The sequence below is a fragment of the Octopus sinensis genome, linkage group LG6 (genome assembly GCF_006345805.1).
Source record: "Octopus sinensis linkage group LG6, ASM634580v1, whole genome shotgun sequence".
In the NCBI taxonomy this organism is placed as follows: Eukaryota; Metazoa; Mollusca; class Cephalopoda; order Octopoda; family Octopodidae; genus Octopus; species Octopus sinensis.
The window spans coordinates 106,799,781-106,827,399 of NC_043002.1; the positions used below are offsets into that span (position 1 = coordinate 106,799,781).

Consider the following 27,619-nt stretch of genomic DNA (forward strand, 5'->3'; position numbering starts at 1 on the left):
GCTTATGTGCACGCTATGCAGGAAGATAGAATGAAGGGGCTTTCGTTAGCTTTTCTCTCTGAAAATAATAGCTCCCTTTGCTGTTGAAAAAAATAAACTTGCAGAGGGAAAGTTTCAACATTTTTCTTCAATTTCCTGACACCATTTATGTGGCTGTTTCTGACAAGAAATTTCGTTTTCATGTAAAACAACTATATTTTGTAGTCATTATCTGTAATCTACTCTCAAAGTACTTCAGTAGATCTACTTTGCATCGCTTGCAAACATATATGTTCAACGACCTCCACAATAACCAGCCATCAATTTGATTTTCTGTTCCTAGGTTAATCAGAAACAGATTGCCGTGCTACACATAAACCTTCTCAGTAGTTCAATTATTTGGTGAAAAACATACCACGAAAGAAACTTACACCGTCCAAAGGACGGTTGCGTTTGCTGGTTTCTACATACATACATACATACATACATGTGTGTGTGTGTTTCTCACCTTTTGAATTTTGTAAAGACAACTCACTATCATGGCCTAAAAGCAGTCTCTCTCTGTCTGTCTCTGTCTGTCTCTCTTTTTCTCTCTCTTTCTCTCTTTCTTTCTCTTTCTCTCTCTCTCTCTCTCTCTCTCTCTCTCTCTCTCTCTCACTCTTTGCCCTGCAGTACCTCGAAGCTTTGTCACACTTCTGATAAAAATAAATCATGAATAGATAAATGAATAAGTAGGTAAATGGATATATGAAGTGTTTTCCAAGAAAATATTGTCTTTTTCTTCTCCAGGTAAATTGCAATGAGATGATTATGTTTGCAAGTGGGTGGAGCTCTTAAACTTGCCTGCTGCTTTCTGAGTTTTTTCATATATGAGTGAATGTGCACACACATTTGTGCATGTGTGTGTGTGTGTTTCTGTGTTTCTGTATATACATTTTAAATGGAAACCAACCTATTTTCTCAGAATTACAGCTAATTAGTATTTCTGTATATAGGTCATTGCAGCCAGAACCTCAGAGGCAACAGGACAGGATAAACTCAAAACTTCATCGTCACATCATTCGCTACAGGTAACTATGTTTTGACTAATATATATATCCATATTTTTAAGTATTCATTTCATATATAACATGATATCTTAAACTATTTATTTCATATGAAACAATCCTATTGTTTAAGCTCTAAAACAGATCAATTTTAAGAAATTCGAAATAAATGGTTTCATTTCTCTAAAAGGTCGAATGATCATTGCTGGAACATCTTTAGGAATTCACATGTTGTCTAAAAAGTTTGTTTCTGTTGCATTCTAAAATGAATCATTGCTTTTCAGAGTTCAGTACAGTATTGTATTTATTTCTGCATTTACTTTATTGGGTTAATAAAACTTGTTATTTATTTGAATTATATTACTATTTCATTTTACGTCTCTCATTTCTACTCATCATCATCACCATCATCATTGTTGTCGTTGTCTTTTAACATCCATTTTCCATGCAGGCATGGGTTAGACAATTTGACTGGAGCTGGCTAGCTGGGGAGTCTGTTGTAATTGACTTCAGATACAACAAACTTGTTATTAATATTTCTAGAGGGATGGATGGTGTTACCTTAATTAATGTTAGTATTAGTAAATGTATCAATATTTAGCAGGTTGATATTATGTGAAGAGTTAATAAGAGAATCACTAAGTTTATCCAGTTTGACATTTCTAATTTTTATTCATCTATTGACCCAATAGTACTTAATAAGACACTTTGGCTTGCTCATAACAAAGCTGGTCTCACCAGGGAACAAATTTATGTTGTGTTGGCAGCCGGAAAATCTATTATGGTTTAACTCTATTCATTTATTTATATATATTATACGAAATATTTCACATAAACCCAAAGTTTCTACTTTTAAAAATAAGGTCTTACAACCGTTTTGCTTGTGTGATTTTTTGCTACCCTGGTAACTATTTATCTATTTTTTCCGTGTTAATTGTTAATAGGGGAAAAATTCCCACATCTATGTATGTATGTATGTATGTATGTATGTATGTATGTATGTATGTATGTATGTATGTGTATGTATGCATGCATGTATGTATGTATGTATGCATGTATGTATGTATGTATGTTTGTATGTATGTATGTGTTTGTATGTATGTATGTATATACGTGTGTATATATATATATATATATATATATATATATATATCATCATCATCATCATCATCATTTAACGTCCGCTTTCCATGCTAGCATGGGTTGGACGGTTCAACTGGGGTCTGGGGAGCCCGAAAGCTGCACCAGTCCAGTCAGATCTGGCAGTGTTTCTACAGCTGGATGCCCTTCCTAACGCCAACCACTCCGAGAGTGTAGTGGGTGATTTTATGTGCCACCGACACATAAAACGAGGCTGGCAGACGGCCACGCTCGGATGGTGTTTTTATGTGCCACCGACACAGGTGCCAGACGAGGCTGGTAGACGGCCACGCTCGGATGGTGCTTGTTACGTGCCCACAGCACGGATGCCAGTCAATGCGGTACTGGCTACGGCCACGTTCGGATGGTTTTCTTATGTGCCCCGTGCCACCGGCACTGGTACCACAAAGATACAAATTCCATTGATGTTCATCTATTTTGATTTGTTTTGATTTTCACTTGCCTCAGCAGGTCTTCACAAGTGTCACAAGAAGGAAGGTATGCACAGGTGGACTGACTACGTCCCAGGTAGGGGCCATGGGTTATGGCCTGACTAGTCTTGCCGGGTCATATATATATATATATAATTAGTGAATGGAAGAAATGGAGTTGAACGAAGATTGTACAGAATTCCTTTTATTACATTCTACACATGTTTCAAAGGCCACAATTTTCCAAATTCTGATTAAATAAGGATACCATATTGCAGCTTTCTCTTCAGGAAAAACCAGGAATTACGTTGTCAGAACAAAACAAAACAGAGGCGCAGCAAAGCAATTCGAATGAGGACGCTCCTTAAGAGCCCATGGGTAAACTGTTTATCAATGTACGTTGAAATCGGGGGGTTGGTGGGGGCCGACAAAAGGTCCGTTGGAATACTTACAGGTCAGGCCGCGGTCAAATCTAGTAGGTGAGGAATTAATGAGAACAAGGGGTGTGGAGATGTTCTGTGTGACCAAAACTAATGTTCTGAATATTTAAAGAATACAGGGTGTATTTTTTAGGGGCGAGACAAAACCTACCTAAAAGCATGTATGTGTATACTAGCTTATGTGTGCGCCCCCGTATGTTGGTGAGGGGCGCTAGATAATGAGCACTGCTGAAAAAAGCCTGTCAGGCGGCTGAAAAAATTCTGTGTTCGTGTGTTCGTGTGTTCGTCTGTGGCCTGCTTGTCTAAAAATTAACATCGTCAAAGTGTCATAAGGGTATATAATTCCAGCGTTTGCTTCTAAAAAAAACAAAAAACCGACCAATCGCCTAAGGGGAGTAATTTCCCCTTGCAAGAGTTAACTCGTAATTCCTGGTTTTTCCTGAAGAGAAAGCTGCAATATGGTATCCTTATTTAATCAGAATTTGGAAAATTGTGGCCTTTGAAACATGTGTAGAATGTAATAAAAGGAATTCTGTACGATCTTCGTTCAACTCCATTTCTTCCATTCACTAATTATATTAAACTTCAATTATCCGCACCAACGCACGGTTGCAACACCATATGGTCTTATCTCCAACCGTGTTTTTTTCTGCTGTGATTTTTGCTACCCAGGTATCGGTTAAACTTTTGAATAATCTGTAACAAGAAAACTCATCTTTCCATTTCAACAAACATATATATATATATATATATATAGTGTTTTAATGAGTTTTGTGTGAAGGCACATGGATCAGTGGCTAGAGTGTAGAGCTTACAATCGCGAGGTTGTAAGTTCAAATCCTGGACTGGGCTGTGTGTTTTGTCCTTGAGCAAGACACTTTATTTCACTTTGCTCCAGTTAACTCAACTGTAGAAATGAGTTGCGACATCACTGGTACCAAGCTGTATCGGTCTTTGCCTTTCCCTCGGATAACATCGGTGGCATGGAGAGGGGAGGCTGGCATGCATGGGCGACTGCTAGCCTTCCACAAACAATCTTGCCTGGACTTGTGCATCGGAGGGTAACTTTCTAGGTGCAATCCCATGGTCATTCATGATCGAAGGGGATCTCCTAATGAGTTTTGTAAGATGGTATGGTAATTTAAATAGCAACAATTGGACATCCACGAAATTTAGTTATTCAGTATCCTCTAGTCCTTATGGTACTACATAGAAGAGAGTATAATGTAACATGATATGGTAAAATATTGATGATGTTGATTTCACGTATAACAATTTCATGAATAGTTCAATGTCAAGGCTTCTCTTTGAAGGCCACCCCCTTTAATTTCCTCAAAAAGTAATTACAGTAGAACTTTGCAACACAGGTACCCCATTGTATGAATAATTTGTTGTATGGGCCAAGACTCGTGCAAATTTTTGTCTAGAAGTATGAGCAGAAAATTCGCAAACAGCACACAAGTCATCCTGTTTTTAAGGTCTTTCAGTTAATAAAACCAGTTTATATATTTCCTTTACATTCTCTTTTTGAAAACTGTCATTTTACTTGTAACTACACCTTTTCTATTTTAAAACCCCATAAAAAATTATTTTTGAGTGGTTCTTGGGGACTGAAACAGATTAATTATAATTTAGTTAATTTCAATGGGAAAATTGATTTGTAAAACAAGTAAATCGTAAGGCAAGGTCAGTCATGGAACGAATTAAACTTGTTCTGCGAAGTATCACTGTACTTCAATGAAGTCAATTGGTTTCACTTTCAATAGAAACCTAGTTTTCCATAGAAAATACACACACACACAAACACATATACCTACTGTCTTTATCTCTCTCTTTCCTGCTCTCTCTCTCTCCCTCTCTCTGCCTGCTTTACTCACTCCTCCCATCCACACTCTCTCCCTCTTACTGCTTACCTCACACATATTACACATGCATCAATGCACAACAATTGAACAATAAAGCTGTCTTTATGTATATATATATATAGAGAGAGAGAGAAAGAGGCACAGGAGTGGCTGTGTGGTGGTAAGTAGCTTGTTTACCAACTACATGGTTCTGGGTTCAGTCCCACTGTGTGGCACCTTGGGCAGGTATCTTCTACTATAGCCTTGAGCCAATCAAAACCTTGTAAGTGGATTTGGTAGACAGAAACTGAAAGAAGCCATCTTATATATATATATATAGGGATATGAGTGGCTGTGTGGTAAGTAGCTTGCATACTAGCCACATGGTTCAGGGTTCAGTCCCACTGCGTGGCTCCTTGGGCAAGTGTCTTCTACTATAGCTTCAGGCCTACCAAATCCTTGTGAGTGGATTAGATTGACGGAAACTGAAAGAAGCCCGTCGTATATATGTATATATATGTGTGCGTATATGCTTGTGTGTCTGTGTTTGTCCCTCCAATATTGCTTGACAACCGATGCTGGTGTGTTTACGTCCCCGTAACTTAGCGGTTCGGAAAAAGAGACCGATAGAATAAGTACTAGGCTTACAAATTTTACACATGCCTTACTTAGGGTCCGGGGAGTGTCATCGGCAAAAATAATTTTGAACTTTTTGCCTAGGGCGAGCCCACAGCAGTATCATATCTTCTCTACTACGATTCCCTAAAACTTGAGAACTACATTAAATTAAATCTGGCCAACAAAAATTTAGCAAAACAACCAAAACATATTCGAGCAAGATAAAAGAAAAATCAATAAAAATATGGATTATTTGCATACATGTTTCACTATTAACATGTTACGTAATTTTACTTACATAAATGTCCGTAGATCATCAGTGCAACCGTCCAGATGGATATAATTTGCAGGACTGCATACTAGGACGTCCGCACAAAGTCAGATTTGTAAAGAGTCCTACAACTGGTGTGAAATCGATGTTAATTAAATTAATATCTAATTTCTCATCCTCATTTTAAATTTAAATTTAAATTAATACATTCTCTAGCCGGCAAAGGCCACTGCAATAAAGTATTATCTGCAGCATAAGTTTTCCAGTAATTTAGCACGCCAAAACGAGGACATTTCAAATAGTAACCACGAGTGTAAAGGGTAGAGCTCTTTACAGATATGACTTTGTGCGGACGTCCTAGTATGCAGTCCTGCAAATTATATTCATCTGGACGGTTGCACCGATGATCTACAGACATTTACATAAGTAAAATTACGTAATATGTTAATAGTGAAACATATATGCGAATAATCCATATTTTTATTGCTTTTTCTTTTGTCTTGCTCAATTACGTTTTGGTTGTTTTGCTAATTTTTTCTTGAGAGCATTTCTTAGTGGTAAGACTATTTCTAGCATAAGGGTGTCCACATAGTGACTTCCCTCTAATATGTATATAATACAATTTTACTGAACCTTCAGAGTTTTTAGGAGACATTTTCCCAAGATGCCACTCAGTGGGACTGAACCCAGAGCCATGTGGTTGGTAAGCAAGCTACATACCACACAGCCACTCCTGCACCCGATGCATAAGTCCTCGTCATAAATGTTGCGAAGTCCAGTGCCTTAAAAGAGCTCCTTCAATGTAGATAGGTAAAAGTCCACTGTAATTGGGTAAACCTAGCTCTACCTTTTCTCTGCTATTGGCAGAGAATGCTTTTCTTTTTTTTTTTTGTTTGCTAATAGATTTCTCTGAATATAGTCCTAGTTTCTTTCTGGGTGTTGTACTACAAAACCACACACACACACACACATCTTTCTCTCTTTCATAACACAATTCATTGCCAACAAGATTTGTTTTTCTTTTTTAGAAATGGCTGAAGAGGCAACTACAGTCCAGGATATGATAATAGTTGGTATCGCAACATTTCTTGGTGGAATATTACTAGGGCCCGCTGGTCTTGCTGTTGGTAAGTTATCAGTATTGTATATTCATTTTGGCAAATGTTTTACATCATATGAAGCTGTTTCATATTGTTTACTATTGATATATTTTCTGGGTTTGTAATAATTCAATTGACATTATTAATGTGGCTTCAAGATTACTGTCTTTGTTTTATCTCCTCAGCAACATTCCCATGAGAGAAAGAGAGGGGGACAAAGAGAGAAAGAGAGAGGTGGACAAAGAGAGAGAGTTAGTTTGTATGCAGCTTTCAAAGACCTTTCATATAAATATATTGCTAACAAGTTATCAACATTCTGTAACCATGACAACCTAATAGAAACGTGAGCAAGTCCTCCAAGGGTTTCCAGCTTCGGCCCATAAGAAACATCTTCCCAAGTTGTAGGCTTGTTCTTCCTTCTGGAAAAGTTCATGTTAGAAATGCTTGCAACTACAGAGCTGGAAGTTGGAAAATCTAGGAATCAGCGTTCTGTAATCTTCTTATATAAAATAGACCTGTCTGTGTGTGTGTGTGTATTCGCTTTTCATGCAAATACAGCTGCGCAAATTGCTTCCCCACTTGGGATGCATGAATAATTTGACCACAGATACATAATAGGGTCTTCAGATTATTTTTTCGTTAAAAATAATCAATCTTGCTTTTTATATATGATTCACCTCTTTGAAAAGGTTTCTCAATATCAACTTCCAGTATTGATGTAAAAACAGCAAAATTTTCTGTTTTCATTTGCAAAATCTCTCACTCTCTATTTTAATGTTTTCATTTCAAGTTTTAATTCGCTATTTGCAAACAACTACGATAAATTATTGAAAGAAATATTTACTAAGTTCACAAGTTTAAATATTCGGTACAAAATAGTTTTTAACGAGCTTTTATTTATATGATTTTTTCATTTCACATTTATTTCATTCATTGTTTACACCCTCTTTTTCACTCACACACACACACACTCACACACACACAAGTCAGTCACACATGCACACGTATTTTTGTATGTGTGTGTGTGTTAGTGAGAGAGAGAGTTAAGGGGTGTGTTGTCATGTATGCATATATATTTTTTGGATGTGTGTATGTGTGAGACAAAGAGAGAGTGATGTTAAGTGGCACTCACTCTCTCATTTTCTCTCTCCCTCTCACACACACACACACATATACACGTCCATTTCATCTGATGTTTGATACTGTATGTATGTGTTTTGGGGTGGGGTGTGTTGAGCATTCCACAACTGCCATTTATTTCAATCCCTCTTGTGAAGATATTCACGTAACTCATTTTTCTCATTTAATCCCCATTTCAATTTTCAAAAAAGTTTTCAAGAACAATGTTTTCCCTCACTACTAGAGGAGACGGCACAGATGTAGATGATCAGTATTCTACAGTGAAGCAAAGGCGAGTACAGGTAGCCAGAGTCAATGTTGAATTCTTGAACTCTTTTAACTCTATTAAGTACGTTTGAAAATATATAAACAAAGGTTTAGATGCTGCAAAATACACTCTTATGCAGAATGGCAGTCAGCAGATAAATAAAAACGATGAGGATGCACAGTATGACAGAGGAAGATACATCAGCATCAATGAGGCGTTTTGGCACATCTTCAATTTTCCCATTCGTGAGAGGCATCCAACCATCATTCATGTGAGTGTCCATCTAGAGAATGGCCACAGAGTTATCTTTACAAAACAAACAACCTTGCAACAAGCACTTTCTCCAAAAGATATTACTCTTACTGCCTTTTTAAAGTTGTGTCAAATAGGTGAAGATGCAGGAAAACTTCTTTACTCACAATTACCCAAGTATTACACCTGGAGAAACAATAAATGGCACTAGAGGAAATGAGCTGACACTCTTGCAAGCGTTTGCAGTGTCTGCCCCTCAATCCAAGCAGAATGCTAATACTTATGACTCCTCTAGCATGAAGTTCGTGGTCCCAATTCATTCCAAGATTTTAGGAAGGTAAATGGTAATGTGTGTAAAACTTATAGGAAGTATGATACCAACAAGGTTGTTTTTAGAAAATGATGAGCATTGGGACCTTGCTTTGATCGAAGCATAATTATCAGATTCTCCATGGAACCTCCGTAATCTTTTTGCAATTATACTGAACATGTGTCAACTTGGCAGTCCCCTACAGCTTTGGATGAAACATCGTGAGGACTTAAAGTATGCAGTTCGACAGGAAAAACCCAGATATCAATACTCAATTCTCTGAAACAATTTCTAACCAAGCACTGATCGAAATTGAGGATCAAATTTTGGCCATGGGAGACAGAAATTCGCAATAGTCTGGCTCTGGACAGTCAAAAACAAACTGCCAAATTATGACATAACAGACTTGGCTGCATTTCTGAATGAACACGAACCTAAACTTCTTCCAGAACAAAATTGTGCAAATGTTCAAATTTGTCATGTTTTATTATTATTATTATTATTATTATATTATTATTATTATTATTATTATTATTATTATTATTATTATGAATACAGAATTGATTTCCCAATTGAAGAATAAATTGAATTTAAAGTAGCAAGTTTCTCTACAATATATTTTGCTTTTTTCTTCCCATATACAAGGAACAAGTTTGTTCCCAGGCAATGCTGAGTACCACAGCTAGTAAATTAGGGTTTGGGGTTAAGGTTAGGGATATTTCCTCCTCTTGGTCTTCCAAAAAACAATACTGTTTTTTGTATGGCTATCAATAGCTATCATTTGGAGACAATTGGAGCCTGAGCAGCTCTGCAGCTGGCCAGCTCTTGTCAAACTGTCCAACTCATGCCAGCATAGAAAACAGATGCTAAAACAATGCTGATGATGGCATTCTGTCATGCAGTGGTTGATTATATGGCATATACAGGTAAATAATATTGGGTGCAGTAGTTAATAATGTGGGATGCAGTGTGGTATTTGAGGGTACTTCATTGATTTCAGTGGTCGACATTTTTATGGATGTTAGTAAATTCTAGTAGAGATAAATTCTATTTGACTGCAACATTTGCTGTTCCTCTCAATTCCTGAGGAGCCATCTAGCAACAGGCTTTCGGTTCAGATCAACCTTCATTGAACAGATTTATCATCAAAGACATTCCTGTTACAGAATTTGTTTTTACTTGTCCAAAACAGTTTTATCAGGAATTTAAACCTACTGACTGCGGGATTTAGCCTTCTTGGAACTTTTCGAATGACTGGAATGTGCTTTCTTTGAGTTTTTCTAATACTGAGTGGTTGTATTCCTTTATTTGTTTCAGTCATTTGACTGTGACCATGCTGGAGCACCACTTCTAGTCGAACGAATCGACCCAGGACTTATTCTTTATTAGCCTAATACTTATTCTATTGCCCTCTTTTGCTGAATTGCTAAGTTACAGAGATGTAAACACACCAACATTGGTTGTCAAGCAATGATGGGGAACAACCACAGACATACAAATACATACATACGGACATACATACATACATACATACATACATACATACTACATACATACATACATACACACATACACACACATATATATATATATATATATATATATATATTATATATATATATATATATATATATATATATATATATATAAATTAGAAAAAAACACCTTTTATCAATTCAAAATGAAAAATTAAATTACACCATCTAGAAAATTACATATAATAGAAATATTAGATAAAAAATGATACACAAATGATTAAGAAATGTGGTGTAATTTAAATTTTCATTTTGAATTGGTAAAAGGTGTTTTTTCTTTCTAATTTATATATATATATATTATATTTTGTGAAATTTGATTTAGTATTTCCAAATTGAAGTTTTCCCTGTAAGTTTGGAATCATATTCCCGCAAATTATTATTATTATTATTATATATATATATATATATATATATATATATATATATATACGATGGGCTTCTTTCAGTTTCCATTTACCAAATCCACTCACAAGGCTTTTGTCAGCCTAAAGTTATAGTATAGGGTGTTCAAATACTCTCTCTGCAGTAAGTATTTCATTGCAAAATAAATTTTTATGAGATGGTATAAGACTACAAAAGAATATATTAGACTTTACAAGACTTTAAAAAACTTTATAAGGGGTGTTGAAAGTGTCATCCTTCATTACCAATACATAAGTTGACTCTTCTACACATGAAATACATCTTGGAGAGTCAGGATGAAAAATTTCACTGCGGAGAGACTGTTTGAGCACCCTGTAGAAGACATTTGCCCAAGGTGCCATGCAGCGTGACTGAACCCAGAACCATCTGGTTGGGAAGCAAGCTTCTTACCGCACAGTCATGCCTGCACCTATATATGTATATATTCTTTATATAAATAAACAAATCGCAAGCCATTGCAGATTTCTCTTTGTTTTTAAAGTGCCCTTTGAAATTAATTCATTATGTTTAAACTTCTCCTGTGTACTCCCAAATTAGTTGATTGCCATTTTTGTAATGAGGTGGAATGTCTATTAGTACTATATTTCTGATTCCATTTATTCTAATCACAATCATATGACACGGGGTTCAGTCTTGAACCAATCAAAACTTTGAAAGCAGATTTAATAGACAAAAACTGAAAGAAACTTTATTTACCTTATTTACATTATTTACATTTGATGGATATTTGTCCTCGTCTTTGTTGTTAACTCAATGTTTCAGTTGATATACCCGCCAGCCTTCATCAGAATAATAATAATAATAATAATAATAATAATAATAATAATAATAATAATAATAATAATTAAATAAATAAATAAATCTTGATATGAGATCACCATCATCATCATCATCATCATCAACGTTTAGCATTCGCTTTCCATGCTAGCATGGGTTGGACAGTTCAAGTGGGGTTTGGGAAGCCAGGAGTCTGCACCAGGCTGGATGCCCTTCTTAACGCCAACCACTCCGTGAGTGTAGTGGATGCTTTTTACGTGCCACCGAGGCTGGCAAACAGCCACGATCGGATGGTGATTTTTACGTGTCACCGGCACGGAGACCAGGCGAAGCTGGCAACGGCCACATTTGGATGGTTCTCTTACGTGCCCCCGGCACTGGTATCACAGCTACAATTTCCATTGATGTTGATTGATTTTGATTTTGATTTTGATTCTGATTTCTAACTTGCCTCAACAGGTTTCACAAGTAGAGTTTTGTGTCCCAAGAAGGAAGGGTATGCATAAGTGGACTGGCTACATCCCAAGTAGAGGCCACAGGTTATGGTCTCACTAGTATTGCTGGGTCTTCTCATGCACAGCATACTTCCATAGGTCTTGGTCTCTAGTCATTTCCTCGGTGAGACCTACAGTTCGAAGGTCGTGCTTCACCACCTCATCCCAGGTTTTCCTGGGTCTACCCCTTCCACAGGATCCCTCATCCGCTAGGGTGTGGCACTTTTTCACACAACTATCTTCATCCATTCTTGCCACATGGCCATACCGGCACAAACGTCTCTCTTGCACACCACAACTGATGCTTCTTAGCTCCAACTTTTCTCTCAAGGTACTTACACTCTGTTGAGTATGAGCACTGACATTACACATCCATCGGAGCATACTGGCTTCATTTCTTGTGAGCTTACACATATCGTCAGCAGTCACAGCCCATGTTTCACAGCCATGTAGCCTGGCTGTTCGTACACATGCATCATACAGTCAGCCTTTTACTCTGAGCGAGAGGCCTTTTGTCACCAGCAGAGGTAAGAGCTCCCTGAACTTTGCCCAGGCTATTCTTACTCTAGCAGTTACACTTTCAGCACACCCGTCCCCGCTACTGACTTGGTCACCTAGGTAACGGAAGCTATCAACTATTTCTAGTTTTTCTCCCTGGAATGTGGTGGAGGTTGGTCTCTGCACATTTTCAGTGTTTACTGCTCCTGAGCATCTGCCACATACAAAACTATTTTCTTAGTTAGCTTTCCTTTGACATTGCTGCACCTCTTATGTGTCCACAACTTACACTTGGTGCATCGTATAGAGTTTCTACCTACGTTTTTCTACAGATCGAGCAGGGCCATCTACCTGAAGGCGTTTGTGAACTGTCAACCTTCCTACTTATTAGGACTTTGGTTTTAGCTAGGTTGACACTAAGGCCCTTCGATTCTAATCCTTGCTTCCACACCTGAAACTTCTTCTCCAGTTCTGATAGTGACTCAGCAATTAGAGCAAGGTCATCAGCATATAGGAGCTCCCAGGGGCATCCTGTCTTGAATTCCTCCGTTATTGCCTGGAGGACTATGATAAATAGGAGGGGGCCTGAGAAGTGAACCATGGTGGACCCCTACCTCTACCCGGAATTCTTCACTGTACTCGTCACCAACCCTCACCTTACTGGCAGCGTCCCTGTACATGGCTCGTACAGCTCTCACTAATCATTCATCTATCCCTAGTTTCCTCATTGACCACCAGATAAGGGATCAGAGGACTTTGTCGAAGGCTTTCTCCATGTCAACGAAAGCCAGGTACAGGAGCTTATCTTTGGCTAGGTATTTCTCCTGCAGCTGTCTTACCAGAAATATGGCATCAGTGGTGCTTTTCCCTGGCATGAAACCAAACTGCATCTCATCCAAGCTGACTCTCTCCCTAATCAGTTGGGCTATGACCCTCTCCGTAACCTTCATTACCTGATCCATGGTTGTGATGCATGTGCCTGGTGTACCCTTGGGTTTATTATATTTTACCCCAGTGTCACTCCAATGACATGCACTGCTCTCTCACTCAATAATAATAATAACGTAAAAAAATTCTTTAGGAATGAGAACCCACGTTCGAAATTTCCCCAAGACACTTGATGAAGGCTGGAGGGTATATCAGCTGAAATGTTGTGTTAACAACAAACAAGACGAGGACAAATATCTGTCAAACGTAAATAATGTAAATGATGTAAATAATGTACATAATGCCTCATCTCTTAAATATAGGACTGAAAGAAACTTGTTGTTTATGTGTTTGTGTTGGTGTGTTTGTGTCTCTTTCACTTGACTTCATGCAAAAGATGCAGACTGAACAAGGCCATCATACTAGTAACATCCCTCATTTCCACTCTTCCGAGAAGATATATCTGGCCATTGGAACAGGAAAGGCATTTGGAAGTCGAAAATCTACCTCAACAAAGCAGAAATGTGGACATTAAAACAACAATTATGATGATGATGATGATGGTTAAGCTGTAATTAAAGGAAATATTAATAAATTTAATAGAAAATGGTTTCATATAATAAAGGAATATTCATAGGTCCCTGAAACTTTGCTTTAACATGAAGATAGTGAACGAAGAATTTTTCTCAATAATTGTATTTATTTGCTCTTTTTAGGTGGTGCAGTTGGGGGACTTGCCGCTTTTGTAACGTCTAGAAATAGAAGATGATTACTGTGCAACAAGATGAAGGATGTTGGTATATCAGCTTCTCCACAGCTCTTGAGCTACATTAAACCACATAAACATCTCTACAGAAATATTGTAAAGTGCTTGAAATAATTTTTAACAGATGAACTTCAAATGACTTTAAACAATTAATGTATGATTACTTACAAAATCTATTGGTATATTAAAATAACATTTCGGGAAATAATTTTTATAATTTTGAACTTATACAAAGGTTTAATTATTCTAAATATGATCCCTGAAAGGCTATTCCTTTCAAGGTCATTTATGCCTCTTCAATAAAAATTTTAAGATTTTGATGCCAAGAATTCCTTAAATTCAATTTTACACTTGGCTTTGGAATAGAAGGGTTTTGGGCCTTAAAAAAGTTATGTCAAGATGCTTGAAAACTTGATGAGATAAATCTATGGATTAAAGTAGTAGAAAGGCCTGGAACCCCCATAAAGTCTCTGATCTGTAAAATTTGTCCCTTTGTAGGACGCACCTGCAGGTTAACTGTAAGATTAGGAATGTAGTCTATAGCTTACAGTGTACTGGGTGGCAGTGCAGAAACATGACAGCAACTTACAATGGAGAGACAGCACACAGCATAGGGGAATGAATAGGTGGACACTGGCAGGAGTTCAAAGAGAAGAAAAGCTCATCAGTAATAGACAGGCCAAGCCTCAACAGTAAAGAGGAATAGAACCCTAACACCTCTCACCACTACACCACACAACACAACAACTAAAGACAGAAAGGAAGAAAAGACAGATACAAACAGTGTAATACACACACAAAGGAAAAACATGCACACACCCATGATAAATATAAGAAATAGAGATACATAAGTAAAGAAAAAAATTATATAAAAGGCATGGATACAAACAACATAGCAAGCAAACCCACATATACACAGACACACATACAGTAAACTTCACAAATGGCTACAGCAACAACAACAACCACAATGGCAACAACATGAATAAACACACAAACACAGAAAGATACAAGAACATTATCAAAGGGTCAAGACATGCACACGCACACACACAAACACATGCTCACACACACACGCATGCTCACACACAGATGCAAAGACATGCGCTGATAAGGCTTGTACATTATACAAGGACAGAATGGACGAAGCAGAGCAGGAGGAAAGGATCACCGTGAAGGCCACAGATGTGTGATGCAAGATTTCCAGACAATGGACAGAAGATGAAATAAGAACCAAAGTGATCGATGAGTTTGCCAAAAATAAATGAAGAACTGAACTGATTTACAAATAAATTTTAAATAGCTCATTATTTCTAGGTTCTATTATTTTCTGAGATTCCTTTTGGTAACCAAGAAATGTCATTATGGCAAGCATGTCATCAAGCTATTGTTAATGAGGGACCAGCAAGTCCAGTGGAAAGAGGTATCAAGCCTGAAGTGTGGCTTGTCAGTAGAAGTGTATGTTCTCAGATTAAATTTGGTTTCTTATTTCTTTATTGCCCACAAGGGGCTAAACATAGAGGGGACAAACAAGGACAGGCAAAGGGATTAACTCAATTAACTGGTACTTCATTTATCGACTCTGAAAGGATGAAAGGTGAATTCGACCTCGGCTGAATTTGAACTCAGAACATAAAGATAGACGAAATACCTATTTCTTAATTACCCACAGGGGGCTAAACATAGAGGGGACAAACAAGGACAGGCAAAGGGATTAACTCAATTAACTGGTACTTCATTTATCGACTCTGAAAGGATGAAAGGTGAATTCGACCTCGGCTGAATTTGAACTCAGAACATAAAGATAGACGAAATACCTATTTCTTAATTACCCACAGGGGGCTAAACACAGAGAGGACAAACAAGGACAGACATAGGTATTAAGTCGATTACATCGACCTCAGTGTGTACTTAATTTATCAACCCCGAAAGGATGAAAGGCAAAGTGGACCTTGGTGGAATTTGAACTCACAACGTAATGCCAGCCGAAATACCGCTAAGCATTTCACCCGGTGTGCTAACATTTCTGCCAACTCACTGCCATTAAAGTTGGTTTGTATCACATTCACAGATGGAGTGGAGTTGAATAGTTTTAGGTGCGGGAGATTGTAAGGCTCCACTGCTTCATTTTCTACCTTGGCAATTGGCCTGCATCATGGACTGTGTGCCTCGGTTTCCAAGTCATCCTTCACAACTGTATGTATGTATGTATGTATGTATGTATGTATGTATGTATGTATGTATGCATGTACGTATGTATGTACGTATGTATGTATGTACGTATGTATGTATGTATGTATGTACTATGTATGTATGTATGTATGTATGTATGCATGTACGTATGTATGTATGTACATATGTATGTACGTATGTATGTACGTATGTATGTATGTATGTATGTACTATGTATGTATGTACGTATTTATGTATGCATGTATGTATGTATGTACGTATCTATGTATGTATGTATGTATGTATGTATGTACGTATGTACATATGTATGTAAGTATGTACGTACGTACATATGTGTGTATGTATGTATGTATGTATGTATGTATGTACATATATATGTATTTATGTATTTATTTATGTATGTATGTATGTATGTATGTATGTAGGCACGTATGTATGTATTTATGTATGTAAGTATGTACATACGTACGTATGTATGTACGTATGTATGTATTTATGTATGTAGGTATGTATGTATGTAAGTATGTATGTATGAATGTATGTACGTACGTAAGTATGTACGTATGTATGTACGTATGTATGTATTTATGTATGTATGTATGTATGTATGTATGTATGTATGTATGTATATATGTATGTACGTATTTATGTATGCATGTATGTATGTACGTATGTATGTATGTATGTATGTACGTATGCATGTATGTATGTATGTATGTATGAATGTATGTACGTATGTATGTATGTACGTACGTATGTATGTATGTACGTACGTATGTATGTATGTATGTATGTATGTATGTATGTACATACGTACGTATGTATTTATGTATGTATGTATGTATGTATGTATGTACGTATGCATGTATGTATGTATGTTCGTATGTATGTATGTATGTATGTATGTATGAATGTATGTACGTATGTATGTATGTACGTACGTATGTATGTATGTATGTATGTAGGTATGTATGTATGTATGTATGTATGTATTTATGTATGTATGTATGTATGTATGTATGTACGTATGTATGTATGTATGTACATATGTATGTAAGTATGTATGTATGAATGTATGTACGTACGTATGTATGTTCGTATGTATGCATGTATCGAAATGTATTCATGACGACAACTAAATGGCATTCTAAGCAATGATACACCCATCCCTTCCTGTGTATTCCATCTTTCCTTTCATCTATCCAAGGTGGCGGGCTGGTAGATTCATTAGCACACTGGGCGAAATGCTTGCCAGTATTTCGTCTGCCCGTACGTTCTGAGTTCAAATTCCACCAAGGTCGACTTTGCCTTTCATCTTTTCAGGGTCGATAAATTAAATACCACTTGTGTACTGGGGTTGATCTAATTGACTGGCTCCCTCCCCTAGAGGATACTTTTCATTTATCCCTCAACTCTACCAAATCTTTACAGTTGTTGCCTACCTCCCTTCTCCTATCGCATCTATCTCATGCTCCCTATATACACATGCAACCCCTTTCCACTCCAATTCCTGGTTTCTCTGTCTCTCACTCACTTCTACCTTCTACTCACCTCCTAACATGATGTGCTTCCTGGATACCACAACACTTCTATATATCTCAGCATAGTTAAAACTGATTCAGTTTTACTCTCTCTAAATATATTTGTTTCTGCTCTTGGTACTAGGCTCGAACTTTTTTGGGAGGGTCCAGTCAATTAGATCGACCCCAGTACGCAACTGGTACTTAATTTACCGCCCTTGAAAGGATGAAAGGCAAAGTCGACCTCGGCAGAATTTGAACTCAGAACATAAAGACAGACAAAATACCTATTTCTTTATTACCCACAAGGGGCTAAATATAGGACGGACATAGGTATTAAGTCAATTACATTGACCCCAGTGCGTAACTGGTACTTAATTTATCGACCCCAAAAGGATGAAAGGCAAAGTGGACCTCGGCGGAATTTGAACTCACAACGTAACGCCAGATGAAATACTGCTAAGCATTTCGCCCAACGTGCTAACATTTCTGCCAGCTCGCTGCCCAGACAAAATACCACTAAGTATTTCGCCCGGTGTGCTAATTTTTCTGCCAAGCTCACCTCCTTAGACACATGGAAATACTCATTTCTACTCTAGGCACAAGACCCGAAATTTTGGGGGAGGGGGCCAGTCAATTAGATCGACTCCAGTACACAACTGGTACTTAATTTATCGACCTCGAAAGGATGAAAGGCAAAGTCGATCTCAGCAGAATTTGGACTCAAAACATAAAGACAGATGAAATACCTATTTCTTTATTACCCACAAGGGGCTAAATACAGAGGGGACAAACAAGGACAGACAAATGGATTAAGTCGATTATATCGAGCCAGTGTGTAACTGGTACTTAATTTTTCGACCCCGAAAGCGTGAAAGGCAAAGTCGACCTCAGCAGAATTTGAACTCAGAACCCAGCATGCTAATATTTCTGCCAGCTCCCCCACCTTTGTGTGTGTGCATATTCTTTTCTACTCTCTCTCTAAATATGGGTAGCCTTGTAGCTCCTCTACAACAATAACTTCCTCTACTCGACACCCTTTCCTCACACTGTAACCCTCATCTCCAAGCATAACCCCCTCCCCACACTTCCTCTCTCAGATTTCATTGCCTTTTGAGATGTATTGTGATCTCACTTGTGCTGGTGCCACATTAAAAAGCATCTCCTACAAGCTGTAAAGTGGTTGGCATTAGGATTGGCGCCCAGCCGTAGAAACCATGCAAAAGCAGACATTGGGGCACAAAGCAGTTCTTTGACCCACTGGACCCTGTCAAACTGTCCAATCCCTGCCAGCATAGAACATGGACGTTAAATGATGATGATGATGATGATGATGACAACGACGACGACGACGATGATGATGACGACGATGACGACGACTACGATGATGATGATGGTGATGATGATGACAGCAACGATGACAATGACATCGTTGCTGTCATCATAGAACATGGACATTGAATGATGATGACAATGATGATGACGATGTTGACGACGATGATGACGATGATGATGATGATGATGATGATGATGACGATGATGATGATGACGATGATGATGATGATGATGATGACAGCAACGATGACGATGACAATGATGACGATGAATTCTCCATTTTGTATAATCCTACTAAATTTGGGAGAAGAAATTATTGTATGCATGCCATATTTCCTGATATTACAAATGGTTTTAAAAATATACTTCCAAAGTTACACATCATATGATAGATAACACTCAAGTATACGGACATACTTATATGACATCCATCCATCCAACCATCCATCCTTCCATCCATCTCTCTATCCGCCCATCCATCCATTCATCGGGGCATCCATCTATTCGTCTGTCCATACATACATCCATACATATGAACACATAAATGGTGCGGTGAATAAATTGTCATCTAAATTACCCAAAAATGAAAATAACACTCACATCTCATTGGGACACAAAACTCTACTTGTGAAGACCTGTTGAGGCAAGTGAGAATCAGAATCGAAATCAATCAATGGAAATTGCAGCTGAGTTACCAGTGCCGGTGGCACGTAAGAGAACCATCCGAATGTGGCCGTTGCCAGCGCCACCCCGACTGGCCTCATGCCGGTGGCACATAAAAAGCACCATCCGTTCGTGGCCATTTGCCAGACTCGTCTGGCACCTGTGCCGGTGGCTCATAAAAAGCACCCACTACACTCATGGAGTGGTTGGCGTTAGGAAGGGCATCCAGCCGTAGAAACATTGCCAGATCAAACTGGGCCTGGTGCAGCCTTCTAGCTTCCCAGACCCCAGTTGAACCGTCCAACCCATGCTAGCATGGAAAGCGGATGCTAAACGATGATGATGATGATGATGATGATGATATTTACCAAAATTACTTTAAAATATCTGGAAATACTAAGAGTAAATTTATTCAATGCAATCGCTATTGGCTTCAACCAAGGCCTCCAGACGACTTCAGAATCTATTGGAACTCTTATGGATGGTCTCCTTGTTTAAGTTGATGAATGCTGCCATAATCCTTGCCTTCAGTTCATCTTTGGTGTTACAAGGAGTTTTGTTGGTCTCTCACTCAACTGCATCCCGTACATAATAATCAGGGGGTTACAATCTGGGAAGTTAGGTGGCCAAATGTTAGAGGCGATGTGATCGCAGAAATTGTCTGACTGCCATGACTGGGTTTTCCTGCGTGTGTGGTACGGTGCAGAGTCCTATTGCCAGACATAGGGTCTTCCAGCAGCCATGCTCCTCACCAAGGGTAGTACTACTTCCTCCACGCACTTGATGTAGGCCTCTGTGTTGAGTGTGAGGTTATGTGGGAAGATGAATGGAGGCATAATGTCGCCATCATTAGTGATCACGCTAAACACCATGATGTTGACTGGATTTCGATTTTTTTCACTCTCGGTACATGTCTTCAGATTGCACTGTCCTCAGATTGACACCCAAACACTCTGAAATGTTTGCATTGGAGCTTCTGACGTGAAAGCCAAGTTGTACAGCATGTTGTGTCCAAATTTCTGACTGATTGAATTGCATCATGGTGCTGTTTTTCTCACAGACAGTGCCCAACTGACCCTACTATACTGCATAGTCAACAAAATCAAAACCAACCAATGTGCATGCACGAAATGAAAAATATAAGATGGTGACAATTTACCCATCACATCCTGTATATGAGTACCAGAAAGTAATGCCTCATTCTATATAATGAGTTCAAATCAGTACGATGCCTACCATAATTTTTTTTGGAAGCACTCCATCGGTTACGACGACGAGGGTTCCGGTTGATTCGATCAACAGAACAGCCTGCTCATGAAATTAACGTGTAAGTGGCTGAGCACTCCACAGACACGTGTACCCTTAACATAGTTCTCGGGGATATTCAGCGTGACACAGAGAGTGACAAGGCCGGCCCTTTGAAATACAGGTACAACAGAAACAGGAAGTAAGAGTGAGAGAAAGTTGTGGTGAAAGAGTACAGCAGGGATCACCACCATCCCCTGCCGGAGCCTCGTGGAGCTTTAGGTGTTTTCGCTCAATAAACACTCACAACGCCCGGTCTGGGAATCGAAACCGTGATCCTACGACCGCGAGTCCGCTGCCCTAACCACTGGGCCATTGCGCCTCCACTGCCTACCATAAATATATCTATTCAATGGAAATATAATGCTCTTTGTAAGATACAGATAAGGTAATAATTGATTTTCAAATGCAGAAATGCTGATAGAACAGCAAGGACAGAATAAAACATCCATATAAAATGGAAAAATTTGTCAGTAACCAGCCATGAGACTCCAACTCACATCCCTTTGATTACCGGTCAAGTGCTCTACCAGTTAATGCTCCAAGCTTGCAATAGCATTTTCCCCACTTTGAAACCAATTTTCTGGTTCCTCAGGCAAAAAGAAAGATCAGGTTCTTTAGAAAAGAAAATTGCTTCCAGAGCTGGTTCAACACTATCTCTGCTTCTGAATGTTCTTCCACGGATAAAGCATAGCTTTGTCAAGCTACACACAAACAAACTAGTGGAGATGAGAATACATTTATCAAAGGTTTATTTACATACATCAGACTTTAACCCTTTAGTGTTCAGATTATTCTATCAAACATAATGCTTATTGATTCTCATTGATTTGAATTAATCATGCATTATCTCATATCTTCAAGAGCTTGATGGTGTAATTACTTAATGTAGAATAACATTGTAGGGTTGGTGCGAGAGCCTGGATCTGGTCAGTTTGAACATAAAACAGATTAACTATTTTGGCCGGATATGGCCAGTTTAAATACTAAAGGGTTAAGTCACCAGTTATTTCTGTTTAGTTCACTCAAATTCATTTCACACTCACTATTGACATTCTTTTGTTTTCCTTCTCTTACCAGAAGTCCCTTTTGTTTTGCTGTTGACCAACTTCCTAGCTAGCCTGCAGTGAAGTTTCTGTCTACAGTTCATCTGTCACGAATCCTACCCGACAAAAGTGTTCAAGTGAACTGGATTAGTCAAAATCTGCTGTTGCTAGATCTAATGAGTGGGTAGGCTGAGGTAGAGCTTCCCAGCCAAATTAATTTAACTTTTCATGCATTGCTTTAATTTCAGGCAACAGCTCATGAGGAACCCACTTTCATTCTGTATATAAACTTTTCCATTCTGCTTAAGATTATTTTACACAGTGGACCAATGTTTATTCAGCCTCTGGGATAAGTCCCTGACATTTTCACGTGGATCCTCTTCATTTACTGTTTTCATTGCATCACATTTGAGAACTTCTCTGGGTTACTTCCAATTAGCCTGCATCTCTGCTCGTATCAAATTTCCACCCTTTACCCCTGTCCCCCTTACACAACATTCATCCCTTATTAAATCTGCACACTCCCACCCCTATGTTTATAATCATCTCTCACTCTCTTCCCACAATCTTGCAACATTACACACCTTTCTTGGTTCCTCTGTATCCACCCTCTCTCTTCTATTCATCTTCTTGCACATGTTACCACAAAAGTTTGTCCTGGCACTTCCTCTTCAATATGTTTACCTCTCTTTTGAGTACCACTCCCACCTCCTCCATCCACCCACATAAAATACAAGGTAACCACGAATCTCCTCTACAGCAATAAATCTATCTCTACTCCTCTCATCACACTTTAACCTCTCAACTCCACACTTGAAGCAGCCACCGTATCTCATATTTCTCTCAGTCAAAGGCTCTGTTTAGGCTTGTAAGCTACAAGCCAACTTCACTAGTTCTGGTGCCATGGAAAGAAAGCACACACTACACTTTGTGGATTGTTTGGTATTAGGAAGGGCATCTGTCAATATAAACGCTAACAAAACTGAAACACTGGAGCAAGATGTTTTGCTTCGACTCATTGGATACACACACAATGTACACCAAATACCAGATGGTGAACATAAAATGGTAGAAAGTGAACATAAAATGATAATGAAATATATCCATACGGGCGTAGGAGTGGCTGTTTGGTAAGTAGCTTGCTCACCCACCACATGGTTCTGGGTTCACACCCACTGCATGGCAGAAAGAAGCCCATCGTATATATATATATATATCTCCTTCCCAGTTTTCAGAGTTGGCACTGTCAATGTTGGTACATTGAAAGGTAGGTCTAGTGAGATTGTAGAGATGCTTGAGAGAAGACGGGTTGATGTATGCTGCATACAAGAGGTAAGATGGAGAGGTGCTTCAGCTAGGGTCCTCACAGGCAAGGCACATAGGTATAAAGTCTTCTGGCAAGGTAACATGGATGATGTAGGGGGTGTAGGCATTCTACTTGCGGAGAAATGGGTGGATAAGGTCATAGAGGTTGTCAGGGTTTGCGATAGAGTGCTTAAGCTCAGGTTAGTCCAACAGAGTGGCACAGCTACGACTATCTCCGCCTATGCCCCACAAGCGGGACTACCAAATGATCAGAAGGAACAATTTTATGATACTCTTCTACAGGCTACCTCAAAGACTAGTGGCAAGGACCTCATCTTTGTGGGTGGAGACTTTAATGGGCATGTCGGGCGGAAATCGGGTATCTTCACTGGGGTACACGATGGCCATAGTATTGGCACCAGAAATGATGAGGGAACTAGATTACTGGAATTCTGTGATGCATGTAACCTTGTAATCTGCAACACTAACTTCAGGAAGCCTGACTGCCACCTTATAACCTATCAGTCAGGAGACTCTGCTAGCCAAATAGACTTCATCCTCACCAGACAGCGGGATGCAGGGTCGCTCTTAAATACAAAGACCCTCCCGGGTGAAGAATGTATCCCTCAGCATAGGCTAATCATCTGTGACTTTAAGCTTGAGGCCAGAAGGACTCCAAGAAACAAACCAATCCAGAAAAGAAGGATTTGGAAGCTAAAGAACGCTTCACATGGTCAGAGATTTAGGGACATCCTCATCAAGAAATTTGATGAGAGGGAGGAGGAGCTTCAGACGTCCGACATAGAAGGTAGCTGGGAATTCCTACGGGACAGCTTGCTGAGTGCCACAGACCAGGTCTGTGGATGGTGCAAAGTCCCTTCCAGACCTAGAGTTATGTGGTGGTGGAATAGTGCAGTAGACAAAGCCATTAGTGCAAAGAGACAGGCCTGGAAAGCCTGGAGGGATGGGGGCAGCAGGGAACTGTACCAGGTAGCCAAAAGGGAGGCTGGGCAGCAGGTATACATAGCCAAAGATGTAGCAGAAAAGAAGAAGTTTGCCAATGTTCTGCAACGTGAGGACCAAAGAGCTGAGGTATTTCGGATTGCCAGACAGTGTGTGAGAGAAAATAGTGATGTTACAGGAGAGAAATGTGTCCGCATGGATGATGGAGCACTTGCTTTTAATGTTGGTGAAAAGAAAGAGGCTTGGAGAAGCCATTATGAAAGACTGCTGAATGAGGAGAATGAATGGGAGGAGGAGAGCCTGCCAAATGTAGACCCAGTAGAGGGACCAGCTATCCGAATAGACAGCTCCCTTGTAGTTAAGACAATTAAGGATATGAAAACAGGTAAAGCCCCCGGCCCATCAGGAATCACTGCTGGGATGCTTAAAACAGCTGGCTATGTGGGCTATGGCCTAGTCACCCGCATTGTAAACCAGGTAGTTCACAATGGAGTCATACCCAATGACTGGCGTAGCAGCACCATAGTCAACTGCTACAAGGGTAAGGGTGATGCTCTAGATAGAAATAACTACAGGGGTATTAAACTGTTGGATCAGGTGATGAAGGTCACAGAGAGGGTCATAACCCATCTCATTAGGGAGAGAATTTGCTTAGATGAGATGCAGTTCGGTTTTGTGCCGGGTAGAAGCACCACTGATGCTATATTCCTGGTCCGACAACTGCAGGAGAAGTACCTAGCTAAAGATAAACCCCTCTACATAGCTTTTGTGGACTTGGAGAAAGCCTTTGACAGGGTTCCCCGATCCCTTATCTAGTGGTCGATGCGGAAACTGGAGATTGACGAATGGCTAATAAGGGCTGTACAGGCTCTATACAGAGAGGCTGTCAGCAAGGTTAGGATTGGCAATGAATATAGTGAAGAATTCCGGGTAGAAGTAGGTGTACACCAAGGCTCAGCCCTCAGTCCCCTTTTATTCATCATAGTCCTCCAGGCAATAACAGAGGAATTCAAAACAGGATGCCCCTGGGAGCTCCTCTATGCTGATGACCTGGCTCTCATAGCAGAATCACTACCGGAACTAGAAAAGAAATTTCGGGTGTGAAAGCAAGGGTTAGAATCAAAGGGCCTTAGAGTAAATGTAGCAAAGACCAAAGTTATAGTAAGCAGAAAGGCGAACTCAGCACACACACCCTCGGGCAGGTGGCCCTGCTCGATCTGTAGGAAAGGTGTAGGTAGAAAATCCTTAAGATGCACCCAATGTAAGCTATGGACGCATAAGAGGTGCAGCAACATCAAAGGGAAATTAACTGGTAAGATAGCTTTCATGTGCCGCAGATGCACAGGGACAATAGACACCACAGACACTCAGAAAACAGATTCCATCACACTCCAGGGGGAGAAACTAGAAGTAGTTGATAGTTTCCGCTACCTGGGTGACCAAGTTAGTAGTGGAGGTAGATGCTCAGAGAGTATCACCACTAGAATACGAATAGCCTGGGCAAAGTTCAGAAAGCTCCTGCCCCTACTGGTGACAAAGGGTCTCTCGCTCAGAGTGAAAGGTAGATTGTATGATACATGTGTGCGAACTGCCATGCTTCACGGTTGTGAAACATGGGCTGTAACTGCAGAGGACATGCGTAGACTTGAAAGAAATGAAGCTAGCATGATCCGCTGGATGTGTAATGTCAGTGTGCACGCACGACAGAGTGTAAGCACCCTGAGAAAAATGCTGGACATAAGAAGCATCAGATGTGGTGTGCAAGAGCGACACTTGCGATGGTATGGTCATGTACTGCGGATGGATGAGGAGAGATGTGTGAAGAAGTGCCACTCCCAAACAGTTGAAGGTATCAGGGGAAGAGATAGACCCAGGAAGACATGGGATGAGGTAGTCAAGCATGACCTCAGAGCGTTGGGCCTCACTGACGCAATGGCGAAGGACCAAGATCTCTGGAGATATGCTGTGACTGCAAATATCCGGGCTGCTACCTGCACCAGTTCCACATAGCCCCCTGCCCATTCAAAGTACCCTGGATCCCGGAACGTCTCGCTGTGCTGAGGAGACCTGTTGAGTCAAGTACATGAACATGAACATCGAAATAAATATCAATGGAAATAGTAATTGTGATACCTGTGCAGGTGACACATAAAAAGCACCATCCGTACGTGGCCGTTGCCAGCGCCGCCTCAACTGGCTTCTGTGCCGGTGGCACATAAAAAGCACCATCCGAACGTGGCCGATGCCAGCGCCGCCCCAACTGACTTCTGTGCCGGTGGCACATAAAGAGCACCATCCGAACGTTGCCGTTGCCAGTGCCGACTTGGCTGGCTTCCATGCCGGTGGCACGTTAAAAGCTCCAACCGATTGTGGCCGATGCTGGACCCCCCTGGCACCTGTGCAGGTGGCACGTAAAAAGCACCCACTACACTCGCGGAGTGGTTGGCGTTAGGAAGGGCATCCAGCTGTAGAAACTCTGCCAGATCAGACTGGAGCCTGGTGCAGCCCCTGGCTTCCCAGACCCCAGTCGAACCGTCCAACCCGTGCTAGCGCGGAAAACAGACATTAAACGATGATGATGATGATGATGATATATATATATATACTAGCAGTATCGCCCGGCGTTGCTCGGGTTTGTAAGGGAAATAACTATATAAGCATTTTTAGAGAGTTACTTCCATTATAGATGCCAATTCGGGCTTTCTTAGCCATTTCTGTTTTGGTGTCTTCAAGCCATGAAGTCGTTGTTCTAAAAGAACGCTGGTCTCCTTGACAACGCTTTACGACGTTGATTTCCTTACACTCCCTTCCCCACAGCTTCATGAGGGAGGGAAGAAGGGGGAGAAGCAAACAGGTGCAGGTGTGACCATGGACGCCAACTCCGCCGCCATCGACACACGAAACATTATGCATTAAAATTTTGTTCCTGAAAAATGGAGGATTTTGTTCCTGAAAAATGGAGGTCATGGAGCTCTAAAATGTGAGAGTTAAGGCCCTTGTTGGGGGTGGATGTCTTAATGTCAACCAGAGAAGTTGAATTGTTGAGAA

General features: G+C 39.8%; 1 long non-coding RNA gene across 1 annotated transcript; it reads left to right on the forward strand.

Moving 5' to 3' along the window:
• Positions 1–634: 634 nt before the first annotated feature.
• On the forward strand, positions 635–14,579 carry LOC115213118. The gene is made up of 4 exons (XR_003881789.2): positions 635–768; positions 975–1,049; positions 6,798–6,896; positions 14,192–14,579. It is a non-coding gene; the product is annotated as an uncharacterized LOC115213118 (long non-coding RNA).
• The last annotated feature ends 13,040 nt before the right edge of the window (positions 14,580–27,619 follow it).